The following is a 10,537-nucleotide window of genomic DNA, read 5'->3' on the forward strand; positions in this document are numbered from 1 at the left end:
TCAATAAGATTAAAAAGGAAGTATAATGCTTTGTAGAAAAGAAAGAGGAGTTATAGTATCTGGTTGCAAAGTGACAGGATTTAAAGTAAAAATTATCTGTCTCTTTTGTAGGATAAGGCAGTTTTGAGGTCTAGAACTAAACAGTGTTTGCATATGGTCCAATTTTATACAAACCATATTTCCCTCAGCAAGACCTCACTCCCTTTTTAAAGAGAGATGAGCTTTCACTGAGGAGCCATCGCCTAGCAACAAGATGCTAAGAAGGCGAGCTGCTCTGAGCTGAGTCCTGCGGAAACAGCTCCCGCTCCCTCCCCAGCGTGCCGTGACGACCTCCAGCACAGGCAGATGCCCTTCAAAGACCCACCTTAACAACCACAAAGATACTGGAGCTTTGCTAAGATCCCTGGAAAATCTGAGCTGCTTCAGCTTTTCAGCAGCTATTCTGCGCTCGCTCCTCCGTGCTCAGCACTACACAAAGCACTTCCACAAACCCGATTTCCTTCTCTTAAGCCCCGGGTTCTCGTCAGTGCTGAGTCACATGGCCAACTCCTGACTAGCCACAGACCCAGGTGGTCTTACTGGGTCTGTCAGATGTCTGCTGAGAAGAGATTATCTTTTCGCCAGGCTTTGTGTGTTTAACTCCTACCCCACCCTAAGATGGGCAGGGTAACAAACCTCCCTTTAACTTCTTCTTCACAGCTTAAAAATTCTGTTTCTTACCACTTTGATAAAGATTCTAAGTATTGATTCTTTTTTTGTTTTATTTAGGTCCCTACTACATGTCTAGCACTAGGTGCTGGAGATAAAATTAAGACCAACCACAATTCCCCATAGATGCCTATAGGACACCGTGGGAATAAGTAAGAGAGGCAGAGAGTGGTCATCAATATTGGAAGCACTGGGGAAGACTGCAGGGAGGTGAGAGCTCGAGAGGCGTGCAGATATGCCTCAGACAAAAGGGGAGGGGGAGTGACTGGAGAGGGACTGGGAGTCTGGTGGGGAAAGAGAGAGAACAATGGCCTCCTCCAGAGACAGGAAGCCTGGAGTCTGGAAAATGCATGGTCCTCTCCTTGTTGTAGTTCAGTAGAAATGCTTTTTCACATTATTCAAGTTAACTCAATAATTTTTATGAGAACCTAGGTTTCAGCCAAAGACAGTGCACAGCTGGAATGCAAAACCTAATGTTATTTCACCAATCTTTTATTTAGATTGTATTTATTTTAAAAAAATGCTTCCTTATGAATCAAAACAAGGCATCAGTGCCTGGACTAAATGGAAATGACAGGTTTTTAAATTTCTCGGAACTATAATCTAGTAATTCCTACATAATTATTTGTTAAATTATGCCTACCCAAGTATAACCAGGAAATGTAATATGAGCAATGCAGATTTAACTTTTGCAAAAATCTATATTCCTGTGAACTCACCTGTTCTTAGATGCAGATCTGAATTTTCTTTTAAAGGGGTAGACTAGAAAAAACAGTTTGCAGGGACTGTTTTCAAAAGATAGGACGGATTTAATTTTTGAAGGGTGTTTCTGGCAACACTACGCCCAAAATTAAAGCTTCAGGTTCCTTTGATATGCTGTCCGTCGCCTTTCCCCTTCCCCTCTGCTGCCCTCTTGTGAAGTGATCGCATATAGCATTACAGAAAATCTGGTGTCTACAAATTTGCAATGTTCCGAGAGTGGAGCAGTGAAAATACGAGGATGACGTAACACGTTCAAATCTTTTCCTCAGATCCCAGGAATCTGAAGGCCCTATGACAGTCATGGCGCAGGTAAGTTACCACTGAATTAAAGTTACAGGCTGCTTTCTCAAAGGAAGGAGAGGTCTTCCAGCATCAAAAGAGAGCTCAAATAAATGTGTAGAAGTAGGAAGGATAAGAAAGCAAGATTTGGGGGGAGGGAGGGTATTACCATGGGATATTTTTTATAATCATGGAAAATATTAATAAAAATTGTGAAAAGAAAAAAAAAGCAAGATTTAATGGGCTAATTAAGGTTCCAATTTGGACAATTCAACATCAGTAATTTCTCAGGCAAGAGCTAGACATGACTGTGTACACGCCTGCTTCCACATTAGGATGTTACACCACCCTTCACTATGAGACTGAGGGACATCAGGGACTCATCTAACCTTCCTGGTGAGCTACATACAGCTATTTCCTTCAGAAAGAAGTGATTTTGCCAAGTTGAATTACATACAAAATGGAAAGAAAAATTTTCAATTCTGAGCCAGATTTTTGACACTACCCTTCAAACATGCTAATCTTTTTTCTTTTTCATTCTAGTCTATGCCTTGAAGATTGTTAGTAATCTCATAGCTTCATAACCACACTTGTGTAAATGATGTGCCAGTCGGTCCTCAACTTCTCTTACATTCTAGACGTTAATTTTTGAATGACTCACCATACTCTGAAAGTTAAAAAAAAAAAAAATTCCTTCTGACTGTAAACTTGTTTCCCTCCTGACTTTTCTATATTTTTTGAAAGTCTCATCATGTTTCCAGTCTTGTTGCTCAGAAGTTATTTTTAATCTCTTTTTCTCTTGTCCTTATATTCATTATCCAGCTATTCAGCACTAGAAACCCTAGGCTTACAAGATGTTGGAGGTTCCCAATAAAAAGATGTTTAATAAACATTCATAAAATATGTAATATATGTAGATTATATAGATCTATAGATATCAGAAAACCAATCAAAAACTTAAAGGCTAAGAGAATGAATGTGACAAGAAAATACAATCTAATTCTGGTCAAAAGAACAAAACACAGATGCTTCCATGGCAAAGTGATGTCTAAGCCAGTGTGCATAAAGATAAGAAACACAACTAGGTCAAAAGGAGTTGGCACTTCAGGTACAGGAAGTGGTCTATCCTAAACTCTAAGTAGGAAGGAGCCGCAGATTGCCATAGGGAAGCAGTATGGGCAGAGAAGACAGCGAGTAAGACCAGGAAAGAGTCTCCATAGAGGACTGTTATCAGTTTTTGAAGTATGTTGGCACATTTGCAGTATGTGCTATTTCACTTTTAATTTCATTTGAATCCCTTTCAATAGGAAAGACAGCAGCTCCAAGCCCCACCAAACACCATAGTCTTATTGGAAGTGTTTTGTGTTGGCAAAGTAAATGAAACTCTCAGGGCAGCAGGCAGAGTTGCAGGTGTCCAGAAGAGGTATGCAAATGACTCTAGGTTGGGCTCTTGGTCCTAGCTTCAATCTGACACTACTTGGCAACAACTGTCTGCTAGAGATTAATATAGATAGGAGTGATTCTGAACACTGTAGCTGAGATGCCCACCATAAGGGAATCTCTTGTTTTGCTGGTACCATTTAGGGAAACTAGACTAGAGAACACTGTGGATTAGGAAGTTCTTTGCCCTGGTGGAGACAGGAACTACTGAAATTTCCTTATGGACCTCATATGCCTATCTATTAACCCTCCAGCAAAAGAAAAGAACCTTAGCTCCCCCCCCTTATTTGAGAATGGGGCAGAATGGAGAATTGCAACCAACCACCAGTCATATTTATATGTGAAGCCTCTTCCACACTGGCAGTTGACGGGTGTTCTCAGGGGGATGAGCTGACTGTCATATGGACCATGATTTGTAGATGGAAGAGGTGGGTCACAGGAAGCAATTGCAAGTGCTCAAATGAGAGATAAGAGCTTTTCAAATCCAAGTTTCTGGCAGCAGAAAGGAAAGGAAAGGGAAGGATTTAAGACATTCAGGAAGAAAAGTCAGCTTCAAGCTGTGATTATGGGGAAGTTGGGGACAGAATAGAAAAGTGTGGAAAAACATCTGGGATTGTCCAGATTTCTAACATTAAAAAAAAATGCCAGCTGATAACTGCCTTTGTTGCAACAATTGGAAGAAAAGGATTTTTTAAAGTAAAAGAACATTAGCTTAGCTGTTAAAATCCTGAGAGATGCTGATGGAGACTTGTCACTTCATTAAATAAATATGTGTGTCGACAGCAGAAACAGTGGCCTGTTTGTGGGTTTATATTTGATATTGATGTACATAAGCAATTCAGAAGTTTAGGGAAAGGGTAATTTAAAAGTTTAGAGCAGCAGTAGTTTATTAAGGAAGGAAGGACTGGGATTCAAACATGAGGAGAAGGTGGCATCTAGAAGCCAGAGGAAGAATATGTCAGATTAGGGGAGTAGCAAGGGAGTGTTGTTGATAGCTCAGCTAAGTTAAGACATATCATTGTCTGATCTATTGCTCCAGAGCCCATCGATAACCTCAGAAAGAAAGAGGACATCAGAGTGAACACTGTGGACCAGTGCACTAGTTGTTTTATTGAAATGCTGTGGTGGAAAAGAAGCTGAAAACTGGACTGATGCACTAAGTCACTGTAAGAATTAACTGCTCGGCTGGAGAGATGGCTTAGCGGTTAAGCGATTGCCTGTGAAGCCTAAGGACCCTGGTTAGAGGCTTGATTCCCCAGGACCCATGTAAGCCAGATGCACCAGGGGGCACACACATCTGGAGTTTGTTTGCAGTGCTGGAGGCCCTGGTGTGCCCATTCTCTCTCTTTCCCTCTCTCTCTCTTTCCCTCTCTCTCTTTCTCTCTCTCTCTCGGTCTCTGTCTCTCTCTGTCTCTGGTTCTCTCTCTGCCTGCCTGTAACAAATAAATAAATAAAAATAAACAAAAAGATAGAAAAAAGAATTAACTGCTAAGGAGCTCAAATTATCTGTCAGTAGCTGAAGGAATCCCAAGGAGAGAACTGTCTATGGTGGCAGTGGGGGTGGGGGGGAGACCCAGAGGGATGATAAGAGGGAAGGACAGTTTTGACTAAAACAGAGTAAAACAGAGCTCATGGTTAGGGCAACAGGACTACTTGATCCATATGCATGCTGATTCATAGGTATGTTTTGAATCATACAGACTGCACAAGCTAACTGTCATGTCCTGCTTCTGTAAACCAGCTGCCCGCTGGCTCACTATGAACACTATAAAATGAAAGTAAGATCTCAGCTTAACAGTGAAGTTACATTGGGTATGATCCCAGCTTCTGTCCCCGGGAAATAAACTCTACTTTCACTCACGCTGGCATTGGAGTGATCTTTTCAGAAAAGTTCCACAACAATGTCAGGAGAATCAACATGTTTCATTTTCTATCACTGAGGAAGTGTAAGCAGCAAGCCTAGATTCTTCTTTAAAATATTTATCAGTGAAGGAAAATGGAGGCTGGGCTGTTATTCAAAGATAAATTTTTTAAGATGAAAGAAATTTTAGAATGTTGAAAGGAAGTTTCAAAAGAAGGGAGGAAGGAAGTGACAGAGGGCAGAGCAAAGGCAAAACATATATATATATAAAGTATTTGATAAAATGAAAAATGATGATAATGAGAGCACAGAAGAGGTGGGCTTGCGATGGTGGGCTTCTGGTGTGTGAGGTGGAGAGGGGTGAGGTGAGTAGACATCTTAGGTTTTATGGTTCAAAGCATTTCTTTGTGATAGCTTCCACTGATTGCCTACAACGTGTTTCCTTTCCATTGCCCTCAATATCTTGGGTTCGGATTATTTTCTTCACCTCTTTTCTAGCCTCATATGACAAATTAGGTGTCCCCAAGAATGACTTCAAAATATTACCTTCCTGTTCAAACACCTGCATTCAATAAGTAAAGAGAAGGATGCAGAAGAAGAGGTGTGAAGTTGACAAGAAGAAATAAAAGTCAGGAGCTAGGCTTGATGGCTTACACCTGTATTCCCAACATCTAAGAAGCTGAAATAGGAGGACTGCTGAGAGTTCAAAGCCAGTCTGGGATACAGAGCAAGACACTGTCTAAAAAGAAAAATCACTACAACATAAGGAGGAGGAAGGCTGGTGAGATGGTTCATTAGATAAATTGTTTGTCATGCAAGCATGAGGAGCTGAGTTCAGATGTGAAGTAGTAATACAAAATGTAGGCCGTGGGAGTGCTGGGGAGTCAGAGGCAGATAGAAGCACTAAGGCTAACTGACTATCTCATCTAACCAAATTGGTGAGCTCCAGGATCAGCAAGAAAGCCTGTCTCCATGCTGGAGAGATGGCTCAGTGGATCAAGGTGCTTACTTACAAGGCCTGATGACCCAGGTTTGATTCCTTAGTACCCACATAAAGCCAGATGCACAAAGTGGAGCATGCCTCTGGAGTTCATTTGCAGTGGTAAGAGGCCCTGGAACACTCATTCTCCTTCTCTCTCTTACTCAAATAAATAGCTAAATATTTTAAAAGAAAGACTGTCTCAAAGAATAATGTGAGAAATGAGTGAGGAAGCCATCCAACATTGACTTCTGACCTCCATGCACACACATGCACATGCACCAGCACACATATACACGTGTGTGTGCCACATACACATACATGCAAAAGCAGAAAGAAGGAGGAGGAGGAGGAGAAGGTGAAGAAGAAGTGAGAATTAGAAGCACTGGAGAGGCAGGACAGGAAATGGCCTACACATTGGAGGATAGCCTTGGCTACACAGTGAATTACAAGCTAGCCTATGTTATCAGGATCATGTCAAAAAGCAAAGGAAAAACAAATATACATAAGAGTTAGAAACAGGCAAAAATGGAGAACTTGGCCTTTGCACAAGTGTGTCACCTGAATATTTTCCCTTTCTGTCCCTGTCCCACAATTCTCCTTTCATCCTTTATCCTGGGTTCTCTGAAATGTCGCCTCTTAAGTAATGGTGTGTCATTATCAGTCATTGAGATCCAATTCATTCCTTACTGTCACAGCAAGTTGCCCTCATGACTCCCACCTAACTCATTAGGTGGCCCTAGAGTTCATATTTTTCTCAGGAATTAACATTTTGGAATTGTTTCCTATAAATTTACTACAATCATCCAACAAAGACAGTCACCATATATTTATAGGCTTTTGAAGCTGAGAAAAATTAGTAGAGTCCCTTTTGTATACATACATTATATACATTTTGTATATACATTATATACATTCAAGAATAGAGCCAGACATTGTGGCTCACGCCTTTAATTCCAGCACTCAGGAGGCAGAGGTAGAACAATCACCGTTTGAGGCCACCCTGAAACTACATAGTGAATTCCAGGTCAGCCTGGGCCAGAGTGAGACCCTACCTCAAAAAAAAAAAAAAAAAAAAAAGAAAGAAAGGAAGAAAAGAAAAGAAAAAGAATATACAGTACTAGTTTCCTTGTAATAAATTACAACAAACAATGGAATATAAACATTGATGAAGATTGTCATGTAGGAATTCATAATGGTGTGTGTGTGAGTGTGTGTGCATGCTTAGGTTAATTTTGCAGAAAATACCTGCTTTCATGTCAGCATGTGAGTTCAGTTTATCCAATCAAATCCTTTAACATCCCTTAATATTTTGAAGTGAAGACTTCGTCAACAAGTTATTAAACCTAGCAGCATAAATAATCACTCATTTTGTCTGAAGAATTTGTAGCCATCACAATTTGTTAAGAATCCCATGGCCATGGCAAGTCCTGTGTTCAGACCTAGGGACTTAGTGGCAAAGAAGATGGGCTGCTACTATCAGGGCATTAGGGCCAACCTTGACATAGCCATTTCAATCATTTTGCAAAATTTTTGATTCTTTTGATTTGTTCTTTGACCTCTTTGAACATATTATAATCATTCTTTTGAACTCTTTCTCAGGCATTTCCTCTAACTCGTTCTCACTGGAGGACATTTCTGATCCATTAATACTTTTATGTGGATTTATATCATCTTGCTTTTTAGTGTTTCTTGTGTTATAATGTATATATTTTTGCATCTTGGATTAAGTTAATGCTTAGATTTTCTAGCTAGCTGGGTATTCTTAGCTGTATCAATTGATTTGATGTTATATATTTTCAGGGTAGGAGCTTAAGGTGTTATGTGTGGCTCTTAAGACTCTCAGAGTATCTACAAAGATGTTCCTAGGGGACGCGTTTCCCTGCTATGGGAGTATTCAAGCAGGCTTGGATGATTTTGGTCTCAGTCAAGTTGCTGCCTGGGTCGTTGGGCTGCTGTTCTGATTTCTGGAGCTGGGCACTGGCTTTTCCTGTGGAGCAAACCGAGCCTGGCAAGTGTGGCCCTGCAGAACAGCGCCCCTGCTGCTAGAACTGCTGCTTCTAAAGCTGCCGCTGCTGGGTCTATAGCCGCTGCTGCTGAAGCTGCTGCTGGTGGGCCCACCGCTGCTGCTGCCTCTGCTGCTACTGTAGCTGCCACTGCTGGAGTCACCACTGCAGCTGAAGCTGCTGCTGCTGTGTCCACTGCCGCTGCTGCCACTGAAGCTGCTGCTGTGGGATCTGCTGCTGCTGCTGCTCCTGGGTCTGCTGCTGCTGGGGCTGCTGCTGCTGTTGCGACTGGAGCTGCTACTGCTGGGGCCGCTGTTACTGGTGCCAGAGCCACTGATGTTGCTTCCAAACTCTGCTTCTGCTTGGGTCCCGCTGTTGGCTCAAGTTGGCGTGGCCGGGTCCCAGGACACTGCTCTATTCGCCGGAGCTGGGCTCAGGCAGTGGGGGAGGGGAGGGAGCCGCCGCTGCTCTGGTTCTCTCGCTGCTCCACATGTGCTTCTACCTCGTGGTCTGCTCCTCCACTGCTCACTGCTGCTCTCCCTTCATGTTGCCTGAGTTGCGGAGAGCACGGTATGAGTGGAAAATCTCCGCACCTGGCTTTTCCTGTGGCTGGAGCCGAGTCTGGCCACTTTCTGCTGCGCTGCTGCCGCCGCGGTTGGTGGAGCAGCTAGAGCCGCCTTTGCCAGCCTGTGCGGGCTCTGGATGCTCTGGATCTCTTCTACTTCTCTGCTGCTGCTTCAATTTCCTATACACCTCACTTTTTAGTAAAAGTGTGTATTTTGCTGAGGTTTTTTGGTCTTTTCTCCCCCATAGGCTGCTTTGGCGTGGTACCTACACCGCCATCTTAACCAGAAGTCATTTTGCAAAATTTTATTGATCTAGTGCAGGAGGAAAACACTTTGAATTATTTTTAATCCCACAACTATTAACATTTTGTCTGCCTCAAAATATTTTATGCACCGTCACTTCAGTAATACATACAGGTATATGCTAACAGGTCCTGTTTAACCCTACCTTGTCTATACCTGAGTTCTCTTATCTACCTAACTCATAACAGAGTCCAAACTTAAGGCTACTATTCCTAATCATGATAGACTAAAAGGCATGTTTTAACTTTTCTTTGAATCTGATAGGCTGTCAAACATTCTCTCATTTTATGAAGTCAGTCTGCATTGAATAAATAAAAAGCAGGAAGTAGTTTTCTGAAGTTTCTCATTCTGAGTCTTTTTAAAATAGGACAGCACTATAGACATTTAGAAATAAACTATTTCAAAACAAGCAATGTTTCAAAGAGGTAAATATAACTTCAGAAATCCTTTCATGTGTTTGTTAAAAGTAATCCTCAAAGCAGCTGCTATTAAAACTTTCTACTTTCTGTCATCCAACAGTGTTATTTCATAATCATTAATAATTAATCATAGGTCTCTGATTCACTCTTATATAGTCTAAAAATAGGAAGCCATGAATCCTGGGATTAGCAACAGAATACTGAATATTTCCCAGCCTGACCTGGGTACTTGTTCCCATCCTGAAAACAGATCTATATCATCAAGATTGCCACATTGGGGAGTATTTAATAGCAAAACCAGACATGTTTTATTTTTTCTCTTTGCAGTAACTAAAATGGATCTGCTAAAAAGCTTCACCCTTTCCCTCTCTCCCTCTCTCTCTCTCTCTCTCTCTCTCTCTCTCTCTCTCTCTCTCTCTTCTTAGTGGCAGATAGCAAAAGAGCTGTGTAGTCCTTTCCACACCCTCAGCTGAGAGGCCTGCTGAGCCACCACTAACCTTGCCAGCTACTTGATGGGCAATTCCACTGAACACCATGCCAAAGAGATTGGAACATGCACTGTTGAGAAGATGGCATCCATACTGGTATTAAGCAGTAACATTTAATCTTCTCTTTAAGTTTTCAATTAATGTGATCAATAAATAGAACAAGCCACTACTTATACATTTGACAAATAGTTCATTTAACCTTCATAATAACTTTAGTGGGAAGTGATGTAAAAGTTAAGCATCTATCTATCCAAGAATCCCGTGCTTAATAAGCAGACAATGTAGAAGTCAAACCCAGACAATATGGACCTGGTTATTAGCCGACCCTAGGCAACCTATCAAAGCAGTGACCCACAGGTCTGGCTAAAAAATCTGTACATAGCTCTAGATCTGAAGGAGGAGAAATGTGAACATGGACTCTCAGTGTGAAAGTGTGTCAGCTTCTTAACTGGGTATTCAAAATGTTCAATTTACCAAAAGATGTTCTACAAATGGATTTTACTAATATGAGATGTTTATCTTAGAAGAGCAGAGTAGTGAGCATACACATGCATATAATAGTTCAATACAAAGTAAAAGGCAACAACTGAAGGCCCTCCACAGAGTCTAACAAGCAGTCCTAAGCCTACCAAAGATTCAGAAGCAGCATTCCATTTATTTTCTTGAAATAATCGCTCTGTTTTCTCAAGCAGATAGATAGGCAGAAGGTGGATGATAGATGGATAG

At 41.5% G+C, this 10,537-nt stretch overlaps 1 long non-coding RNA gene across 1 annotated transcript; it reads left to right on the top strand.

Annotated features, from left to right (window-relative positions):
• Positions 1-586: 586 nt before the first annotated feature.
• On the top strand, positions 587-4,468 carry LOC123460034. Its single transcript, XR_006636744.1, has 4 exons — positions 587-666; positions 769-918; positions 1,740-1,779; positions 4,229-4,468. It is a non-coding gene; the product is annotated as an uncharacterized LOC123460034 (long non-coding RNA).
• The last annotated feature ends 6,069 nt before the right edge of the window (positions 4,469-10,537 follow it).

This window comes from Jaculus jaculus, chromosome 4, assembly GCF_020740685.1.
Source record: "Jaculus jaculus isolate mJacJac1 chromosome 4, mJacJac1.mat.Y.cur, whole genome shotgun sequence".
NCBI lineage: Eukaryota > Metazoa > Chordata > Mammalia > Rodentia > Dipodidae > Jaculus > Jaculus jaculus.